At 45.4% G+C, this 11,202-nt stretch overlaps 1 long non-coding RNA gene across 1 annotated transcript; it reads left to right on the top strand.

The window, feature by feature from the left end:
• The first annotated feature begins 5,931 nt into the window (after window positions 1-5,931).
• Window positions 5,932-10,918, top strand: LOC140693080 (uncharacterized). Its single transcript, XR_012068735.1, has 3 exons — window positions 5,932-6,069; window positions 9,271-9,343; window positions 10,717-10,918. It is a non-coding gene; the product is annotated as an uncharacterized lncRNA (long non-coding RNA).
• The last annotated feature ends 284 nt before the right edge of the window (window positions 10,919-11,202 follow it).

The following is an 11,202-nucleotide window of genomic DNA, read 5'->3' as shown; positions in this document are numbered from 1 at the left end:
AAAGGCTTACCTGGGCTTGGTGAATTCTGGTCTGAATGGCTTGGGAAGGCCCCTTGGGAAGTGTGGATTCCCATGACCTCTTCCAAGAACAGGAGCGTTTTGATCATCTCTGCCATCTCTTCTCTTGCAGACGTCAGGGACCTTGGACCCGTTCTTGGAGAAGAGAATTGAGGAACTTCCTCAAGTCCACGTTGGCACTCCGTATGTTTCTGCCAGTATCAGCGAGGTTCAATATGTCTCATGAATGTCTTTTGAGCCTGGTATCCTCTACAGCTGTCTCCACGCCAGTATTCTCCATTGTAGCAGAACATCTCTCATCCATGTGTTCGCATCTCTCCTCAATCCGTTCAGCCAGCTTTTCGGCCAGCTTCTCTTCGTGTCTCCCCTAAAGTTGACTTCACCAGGACTGGGCAAGTCTGAAAGTACCTCGGAGCCTCACCAGTAAGCTGATGACAGGCAGATCTTCCACTGTCTGCCCTTTCAGGTTCTGGAAACTGACCTGTGACCTCAGGTCTTTGGGCAGCAGCAGTATCTCGAACTTACACAGCTTCCCGGACCAAACACCTAAGCCAAGCTCCACAGAGGGCGGCAGCCCCTCCATCACACTGATCCACCCACAGAACTCTGCCCGGTTACCTAGGATCCAACAGCCACAACAAGCCTCGCGGTACACACCAACATTCCACCTGGAATCCAACCGCTAACTGCCATCCCCAATGGCTGCTGCATCTTGTCAGTGTTGGGGGAGGGGCTGCATCCGACGAGAAGTTCCTAAGGTAAATGTGATTCTACCCACTAGCATCCCATGGGCCTTTCTTCTTCCCTCTTTCCTTTTGTTCAGATCTCTATGCACAGTACCAATGGAGGGAAGTGTGTCCCTTTTCAGTTGATGGTTTCACACGTCTTTAAACTTTCTAACAGTTCACAGTACACAGAGACCCACTAAAGGAGACTTATGTTCCTATAATATCCGTACACCCGGAATACATATGCGTCGCCTGATTTCTGCTGAAACACCCGCACTCTCAGGACATGGATCCATTGGTTTCATGGGGGCTGAAATTCCAAGAAATGAAACCAACCCCAATGTGCACTTTGCTGTCAGTCTCTTTTGCTCTTAGTACACTTTGGCAGAGCTACTTGCCTTTGTTATAGGCTTCTTACAATTCTTCTCTACGTAGCCTAGAATATGGCATTCCTTCATCCTGTTGGAAGACATACAAGTCTACATCACGGACTAGGAATCCATTTGATTCCAAATCGGCATTAGGGTTAGGTCACGATATGTTCTTATGAATCAAAATTTACGAATATGAATGCACGCCTCCGAATACAAGTGTGCTGAGTACATGCAAGCCGCGATAATGGGTCGATGCATGCTGAATGATCCTTGACATCACCTTAAGTATTTTCTTTTGAATAATCATGGTTCCCTTGGTAAATATCAGCCAACCGTACCATTTTGGTGTTTGTTTGTTGGTTTGATTCTTTGTTGGTCTGCTTCTCGCTTGTATTGCAAACACGACAGGCCATGCATCTCTCCTTAAGCTTGAAACAGAGAGTCAAATAAGCTGATTCACTTAAGAGAGTGCTTCCAATCACCTATGATTTCCTGCTTCCCTCTCCCATCTTTAGGGTTTTGATGTCCTCCTTGCCTTCTTCTTGTTTCTTCTTTGCCACTCATGCTCTTCTTGCATTTCCAATAATGGTTTCTTCTTTCCATTTCATCTTGCTGCTTTTCTATTCAGGGTAGATTTCTCAACCATTCTTGTAGGATAAGTTTTGAACTGCTGAATTCTTTTAAGATTTGCCGGTTTGTGGAATTTTCTAGCTCTGCCGTTATTAGGACTGGCGGTCATGTGGCATAGGCTCCCCTAGGTGGCAGCATTTGGCCATTCAGGATATGGTCTGTGTCCTGGCACTCCTCCCTCTCCTGCAATATTGCTGCCGAGATATCAGCTGAATCCCCTCTTGAGGTTCCCTTGTGACTATGTTGTTTCCTCCAGGTGCATTGTAAATCACTGTGATATTCGTGAGCTTTGTTGATTTGAATCATACAGCTGCTGGTAGGTCTATTGGGATTCCACCTCCTTTGGATGCTGTGTAATTCCTGAATTCGCATACATGATTCTTTCTTGGCTTTCAGGAAGTTTCAGTCTGATTTTTCTACAGATAAATTTTCAGACATTTTTTGTTTCCTTATCTCTTGCTTTTCCATCTGGGACCCTTATGAATTCTAGTCTTTCATGCCCTGTCTTAACCCAGGGTTCAACAGCAATGTTTACATTGCTTTGCACTTGCTTTCCTATGTCTGCTTCTGACCGAGGTTTTTCTGATCCCATGTCTTCACAGTCATTCACGCGTCCCTCTGCATTATCTAGTCTGCTTACGACTAAATTTTAGCCCTGATATTATCACATCCATTGAGTTTCCTGATATTTTTTGGCTCGTCTTTAGACTTTCTCTTCCCCTTTTCCGGTATTCTGCCTTATGTGATTCTGAGACACTGTTGTTTTTCAGTGATTTCCTGACCTCCATTTTCAACACATGGTCTGGATAGCGTTTTGCAGTCTAGTTGTTTGAAAGCTTATCTTTTGGGCCTTCAATATCTTTGGAACTGAAAATGGTACTTCCTGTTTCTTTTACTGTACTTCTTCACCTCTACTGCTCAGGTAATATCAGGTATGTAATGTGGACTTCTAGGGCTTTGTTAAGTGAAAATTTTAGACTTTTGGCTCTACGCAATTCCATGGGATTTCTGTGCGGACAATTTCTCCTAGACATTGATGCCATATCGTGTTCCTGTGTGTGTTGTCTGGTATATCTCCAATTGCTGTTGTTGCATTAGTTTTGATGAAAAACCAATACTATTTCGATTTGCATAACTTCATTTTGATAATGCTTATCTCACAATTCTGAAAGTGCGCAGGACACTTCCTCTTGTGGAAATGAAGCTTTTAAAGGTTCTCAGCTCTGCATTCTGCTCTATGTCATTTTGGAGTGTTTCCAAAACAGCAAACTGAGAGTGCGCTTGTGCTTTGTAGTTCCACGGGAATGTGCCAATGAAAGCAGTTCTTCTCAGAGCTTCTCTGTCTACAGAAACACCAGTGGAATGCATATCTATGGATGTCACATATCAGGGCCTGCTGGAATGATCCCGCAGACCTACCTTGGTGTCCTCGGTGCCGTACCGTGCTGGTGCCATCCAAAATGTAGCATCCGCTTTAGGGAGATAATGCTGTAGGTAATGCTTCCTCTTCTAACGCTGTGGACTTGGACCACTCTTCCTTGTCCTCTCATCCTTGTGGCACGGGTGCACGAAGGCAACCACACAGCTGTTGCGCATCCTGTGCCTCAAACCAAACCATAATCCCAGCCCAGGTTATGAATGTAGCAGATCCTAAGTCTTTTCATTCTGATTTCAAAACCAAGGCCCCCTGGATCCCTCAGACCAGATGAACGATATCTCTGATTCAGCCCCACACGTGCTCTATTGGCAAAATGCCCAATTGGTCCCTGGTCCTGCAGATGCACTGGCTGTGGCCATGGGACATATTGGTAATCTCAACCACGTGACCAGTTTTGATGCTTTATCATTGGTACACATTTTGGTTTGCTCTCTTGATTCGACCCACCACATCCCACAATGCACTCCAGATCCCTGAGACTCAGCGTGTGCCATCATTCGTAGCCCTATCCCTCACAGAACGTTGCCTCTGCTACCTCAAATGTGGCAGCTGGGATCTTGGACTCCGAATCAACTGTGGGGATATTTTGCGCTGGTTTCTTTGAGTTCTGTCAGCCAAGCATCTGCTGTGCACTCTTGTAAATCTCAGCACATCACCTTCTATCCCATGTCTCCTGTCCGCTTGAGAGTGTGCGTCCATGTTAAACAGAGTTTCACCCTTGTTGCTCCATCACCAGGGGTCAGACCCTCACTGGATTCCATTTCCTGCTTTGCCTTCTCCTGCTTCCAGGTGTCCTGAGGCCTCATCCTGTCTTTGGAAGTAACAGACCTCTCTTCGGCAAGTGTCCTGTGCCAAGGGCTGGGTGAGTGGATGTTTCCATTGCTCTGTTCATGGGAGCGAGTGAGTGCAGGTTGCACTTCTTCTCTGCCAACTGGGCATCGATGAATCAACACTATCCAGATACATTTCACAGAAATGTGATATTTGCTTAGCTCTTTGTTTCTATACAGCCGTGGTGGGAGGGATGGTCCGAATACACCTGTTTTGACATTGTGTTGATATCTCATTTGCAGTCTTTAAGAAGTTTAAAAGAATTCATTTACATGTTTTGGGAGTTATACGGAAATGAAGTTATTTTTTGAAACACACTCAATCGACCTAGAAGCCAGACTTGTCAATTTTGGTAACATTTTGTCAGCTCGACGGAAAACCTAGACAGATAGAATGCAAATTGGCAGTCCAAACTGTTAAAGGGTTCATGTCGGCTCTTTACGGTTGAAGCCTCCGAAACCAACAGGAACCATGAAATAACTATTGGAAACTTGAAATAACCCCCAAACTTGGATACACTTGTGCATTGGTGCCCTTTACTCCCAATGACACCTACTGGCCAATATTGGCATTTCAAGGGGTAACATCCCTCTCTAGGAAAATACAAGAGGAAAGAAACCAAATATATACATTTAGGTTTGAATCCAAAAGCACCTAGAGGCATTCTAGCTAGGAGAACCCTGCTGCAATTATGTTAGTCTATGGAGAACCAGGTGTTCTTCTATCAGTGATGAGAACGCTTAATCATCCGATCATGTTGGGTAAAGCCATTTAACGCAACCAAGTCTGCACCCGCATGATATAGTGCCCACGGGGGCTTGACTCAAGTGAAAGACGATCCACATAAGCTGTGTCTTTTATATCATTGGCGACTTTTACAGTACAGTTCTCTTTCTGACTTGTACTATTTACCTATACTGTCTTGAAAAATTGAGGCCTAATACAGATTCAAGTTCAGTCAGATTCCCCTCTCTTACCACACTCCCTTCACCCCAGGGAAGACATAAGCACAACATTTGCTGAATCTAGCGGAAGGCCATCGTTTCTAGGTGTGAGCTAAGTATTCAATTCCTATCTATTTCAGCCAAGTTTATTGGACCTTTAAGGAGTTCACTGTTGTTCACAGAGTGTGAAGCTGGAGGAACTCTGATTCTAGGAGGGGCTTGTTTTACTCGTAATGGCTTCATTGCAGCTCAGCTACTGATCCTTCAAAATGGATGCCTGTGTGGAGGGGAGGGAAGGCAAGTGCTTGCTAGCTAGGCCCAAACCTGGGAAAAGGCTTACCTGGGCTTGGTGAATTCTGGTCTGAATGGCTTGGGAAGGCCCCTTGGGAAGTGTGGATTCCCATGACCTCTTCCAAGAACAGGAGCGTTTTGATCATCTCTGCCATCTCTTCTCTTGCAGACGTCAGGGACCTTGGACCCGTTCTTGGAGAAGAGAATTGAGGAACTTCCTCAAGTCCACGTTGGCACTCCGTATGTTTCTGCCAGTATCAGCGAGGTTCAATATGTCTCATGAATGTCTTTTGAGCCTGGTATCCTCTACAGCTGTCTCCACGCCAGTATTCTCCATTGTAGCAGAACATCTCTCATCCATGTGTTCGCATCTCTCCTCAATCCGTTCAGCCAGCTTTTCGGCCAGCTTCTCTTCGTGTCTCCCCTAAAGTTGACTTCACCAGGACTGGGCAAGTCTGAAAGTACCTCGGAGCCTCACCAGTAAGCTGATGACAGGCAGATCTTCCACTGTCTGCCCTTTCAGGTTCTGGAAACTGACCTGTGACCTCAGGTCTTTGGGCAGCAGCAGTATCTCGAACTTACACAGCTTCCCGGACCAAACACCTAAGCCAAGCTCCACAGAGGGCGGCAGCCCCTCCATCACACTGATCCACCCACAGAACTCTGCCCGGTTACCTAGGATCCAACAGCCACAACAAGCCTCGCGGTACACACCAACATTCCACCTGGAATCCAACCGCTAACTGCCATCCCCAATGGCTGCTGCATCTTGTCAGTGTTGGGGGAGGGGCTGCATCCGACGAGAAGTTCCTAAGGTAAATGTGATTCTACCCACTAGCGTCCCATGGGCCTTTCTTCTTCCCTCTTTCCTTTTGTTCAGATCTCTATGCACAGTACCAATGGAGGGAAGTGTGTCCCTTTTCAGTTGATGGTTTCACACGTCTTTAAACTTTCTAACAGTTCACAGTACACAGAGACCCACTAAAGGAGACTTATGTTCCTATAATATCCGTACACCCGGAATACATATGCGTCGCCTGATTTCTGCTGAAACACCCGCACTCTCAGGACATGGATCCATTGGTTTCATGGGGGCTGAAATTCCAAGAAATGAAACCAACCCCAATGTGCACTTTGCTGTCAGTCTCTTTTGCTCTTAGTACACTTTGGCAGAGCTACTTGCCTTTGTTATAGGCTTCTTACAATTCTTCTCTACGTAGCCTAGAATATGGCATTCCTTCATCCTGTTGGAAGACATACAAGTCTACATCACGGACTAGGAATCCATTTGATTCCAAATCGGCATTAGGGTTAGGTCACGATATGTTCTTATGAATCAAAATTTACGAATATGAATGCACGCCTCCGAATACAAGTGTGCTGAGTACATGCAAGCCGCGATAATGGGTCGATGCATGCTGAATGATCCTTGACATCACCTTAAGTATTTTCTTTTGAATAATCATGGTTTCCTTGGTAAATATCAGCCAACCGTACCATTTTGGTGTTTGTTTGTTGGTTTGATTCTTTGTTGGTCTGCTTCTCGCTTGTATTGCAAACACGACAGGCCATGCATCTCTCCTTAAGCTTGAAACAGAGAGTCAAATAAGCTGATTCACTTAAGAGAGTGCTTCCAATCACCTATGATTTCCTGCTTCCCTCTCCCATCTTTAGGGTTTTGATGTCCTCCTTGCCTTCTTCTTGTTTCTTCTTTGCCACTCATGCTCTTCTTGCATTTCCAATAATGGTTTCTTCTTTCCATTTCATCTTGCTGCTTTTCTATTCAGGGTAGATTTCTCAACCATTCTTGTAGGATAAGTTTTGAACTGCTGAATTCTTTTAAGATTTGCCGGTTTGTGGAATTTTCTAGCTCTGCCGTTATTAGGACTGGCGGTCATGTGGCATAGGCTCCCCTAGGTGGCAGCATTTGGCCATTCAGGATATGGTCTGTGTCCTGGCACTCCTCCCTCTCCTGCAATATTGCTGCCGAGATATCAGCTGAATCCCCTCTTGAGGTTCCCTTGTGACTATGTTGTTTCCTCCAGGTGCATTTTAAATCACTGTGATATTCGTGAGCTTTGTTGATTTGAATCATACAGCTGCTGGTAGGTCTATTGGGATTCCACCTCCTTTGGATGCTGTGTAATTCCTGAATTCGCATACATGATTCTTTCTTGGCTTTCAGGAAGTTTCAGTCTGATTTTTCTACAGATAAATTTTCAGACATTTTTTGTTTCCTTATCTCTTGCTTTTCCATCTGGGACCCTTATGAATTCTAGTCTTTCATGCCCTGTCTTAACCCAGGGTTCAACAGCAATGTTTACATTGCTTTGCACTTGCTTTCCTATGTCTGCTTCTGACCGAGGTTTTTCTGATCCCATGTCTTCACAGTCATTCACGCGTCCCTCTGCATTATCTAGTCTGCTTACGACTAAATTTTAGCCCTGATATTATCACATCCATTGAGTTTCCTGATATTTTTTGGCTCGTCTTTAGACTTTCTCTTCCCCTTTTCCGGTATTCTGCCTTATGTGATTCTGAGACACTGTTGTTTTTCAGTGATTTCCTGACCTCCATTTTCAACACATGGTCTGGATAGCGTTTTGCAGTCTAGTTGTTTGAAAGCTTATCTTTTGGGCCTTCAATATCTTTGGAACTGAAAATGGTACTTCCTGTTTCTTTTACTGTACTTCTTCACCTCTACTGCTCAGGTAATATCAGGTATGTAATGTGGACTTCTAGGGCTTTGTTAAGTGAAAATTTTAGACTTTTGGCTCTACGCAATTCCATGGGATTTCTGTGCGGACAATTTCTCCTAGACATTGATGCCATATCGTGTTCCTGTGTGTGTTGTCTGGTATATCTCCAATTGCTGTTGTTGCATTAGTTTTGATGAAAAACCAATACTATTTCGATTTGCATAACTTCATTTTGATAATGCTTATCTCACAATTCTGAAAGTGCGCAGGACACTTCCTCTTGTGGAAATGAAGCTTTTAAAGGTTCTCAGCTCTGCATTCTGCTCTATGTCATTTTGGAGTGTTTCCAAAACAGCAAACTGAGAGTGCGCTTGTGCTTTGTAGTTCCACGGGAATGTCCCAATGAAAGCAGTTCTTCTCAGAGCTTCTCTGTCTACAGAAACACCAGTGGAATGCATATCTATGGATGTCACATATCAGGGCCTGCTGGAATGATCCCGCAGACCTACCTTGGTGTCCTCGGTGCCGTACCGTGCTGGTGCCATCCAAAATGTAGCATCCGCTTTAGGGAGATAATGCTGTAGGTAATGCTTCCTCTTCTAACGCTGTGGACTTGGACCACTCTTCCTTGTCCTCTCATCCTTGTGGCACGGGTGCACGAAGGCAACCACACAGCTGTTGCGCATCCTGTGCCTCAAACCAAACCATAATCCCAGCCCAGGTTATGAATGTAGCAGATCCTAAGTCTTTTCATTCTGATTTCAAAACCAAGGCCCCCTGGATCCCTCAGACCAGATGAACGATATCTCTGATTCAGCCCCACACGTGCTCTATTGGCAAAATGCCCAATTGGTCCCTGGTCCTGCAGATGCACTGGCTGTGGCCATGGGACATATTGGTAATCTCAACCACGTGACCAGTTTTGATGCTTTATCATTGGTACACATTTTGGTTTGCTCTCTTGATTCGACCCACCACATCCCACAATGCACTCCAGATCCCTGAGACTCAGCGTGTGCCATCATTCGTAGCCCTATCCCTCACAGAACGTTGCCTCTGCTACCTCAAATGTGGCAGCTGGGATCTTGGACTCCGAATCAACTGTGGGGATATTTTGCGCTGGTTTCTTTGAGTTCTGTCAGCCAAGCATCTGCTGTGCACTCTTGTAAATCTCAGCACATCACCTTCTATCCCATGTCTCCTGTCCGCTTGAGAGTGTGCGTCCATGTTAAACAGAGTTTCACCCTTGTTGCTCCATCACCAGGGGTCAGACCCTCACTGGATTCCATTTCCTGCTTTGCCTTCTCCTGCTTCCAGGTGTCCTGAGGCCTCATCCTGTCTTTGGAAGTAACAGACCTCTCTTCGGCAAGTGTCCTGTGCCAAGGGCTGGGTGAGTGGATGTTTCCATTGCTCTGTTCATGGGAGCGAGTGAGTGCAGGTTGCACTTCTTCTCTGCCAACTGGGCATCGATGAATCAACACTATCCAGATACATTTCACAGAAATGTGATATTTGCTTAGCTCTTTGTTTCTATACAGCCGTGGTGGGAGGGATGGTCCGAATACACCTGTTTTGACATTGTGTTGATATCTCATTTGCAGTCTTTAAGAAGTTTAAAAGAATTCATTTACATGTTTTGGGAGTTATACGGAAATGAAGTTATTTTTTGAAACACACTCAATCGACCTAGAAGCCAGACTTGTCAATTTTGGTAACATTTTGTCAGCTCGACGGAAAACCTAGACAGATAGAATGCAAATTGGCAGTCCAAACTGTTAAAGGGTTCATGTCGGCTCTTTACGGTTGAAGCCTCCGAAACCAACAGGAACCATGAAATAACTATTGGAAACTTGAAATAACCCCCAAACTTGGATACACTTGTGCATTGGTGCCCTTTACTCCCAATGACACCTACTGGCCAATATTGGCATTTCAAGGGGTAACATCCCTCTCTAGGAAAATACAAGAGGAAAGAAACCAAATATATACATTTAGGTTTGAATCCAAAAGCACCTAGAGGCATTCTAGCTAGGAGAACCCTGCTGCAATTATGTTAGTCTATGGAGAACCAGGTGTTCTTCTATCAGTGATGAGAACGCTTAATCATCCGATCATGTTGGGTAAAGCCATTTAACGCAACCAAGTCTGCACCCGCATGATATAGTGCCCACGGGGGCTTGACTCAAGTGAAAGACGATCCACATAAGCTGTGTCTTTTATATCATTGGCGACTTTTACAGTACAGTTCTCTTTCTGACTTGTACTATTTACCTATACTGTCTTGAAAAATTGAGGCCTAATACAGATTCAAGTTCAGTCAGATTCCCCTCTCTTACCACACTCCCTTCACCCCAGGGAAGACATAAGCACAACATTTGCTGAATCTAGCGGAAGGCCATCGTTTCTAGGTGTGAGCTAAGTATTCAATTCCTATCTATTTCAGCCAAGTTTATTGGACCTTTAAGGAGTTCACTGTTGTTCACAGAGTGTGAAGCTGGAGGAACTCTGATTCTAGGAGGGGCTTGTTTTACTCGTAATGGCTTCATTGCAGCTCAGCTACTGATCCTTCAAAATGGATGCCTGTGTGGAGGGGAGGGAAGGCAAGTGCTTGCTAGCTAGGCCCAAACCTGGGAAAAGGCTTACCTGGGCTTGGTGAATTCTGGTCTGAATGGCTTGGGAAGGCCCCTTGGGAAGTGTGGATTCCCATGACCTCTTCCAAGAACAGGAGCGTTTTGATCATCTCTGCCATCTCTTCTCTTGCAGACGTCAGGGACCTTGGACCCGTTCTTGGAGAAGAGAATTGAGGAACTTCCTCAAGTCCACGTTGGCGCTCCGTATGTTTCTGCCAGTATCAGCGAGGTTCAATATGTCTCATGAATGTCTTTGGAGCCTGGTATCCTCTACAGCTGTCTCCACGCCAGTATTCTCCATTGTAGCAGAACATCTCTCATCCATGTGTTCGCATCTCTCCTCAATCCGTTCAGCCAGCTTTTCGGCCAGCTTCTCTTCGTGTCTCCCCTAAAGTTGACTTCACCAGGACTGGGCAAGTCTGAAAGTACCTCGGAGCCTCACCAGTAAGCTGATGACAGGCAGATCTTCCACTGTCTGCCCTTTCAGGTTCTGGAAACTGACCTGTGACCTCAGGTCTTTGGGCAGCAGCAGTATCTCGAACTTACACAGCTTCCCGGACCAAACACCTAAGCCAAGCTCCACAGAGGGCGGCAGCCCCTCCATCACACTGATCCACCC

This window comes from Vicugna pacos, unplaced genomic scaffold (genome assembly GCF_048564905.1).
Source record: "Vicugna pacos unplaced genomic scaffold, VicPac4 scaffold_19, whole genome shotgun sequence".
NCBI lineage: Eukaryota > Metazoa > Chordata > Mammalia > Artiodactyla > Camelidae > Vicugna > Vicugna pacos.
Note: the sequence above shows the minus strand (reverse complement) of the source record. Positions and strands in the feature narration are given on the sequence as shown.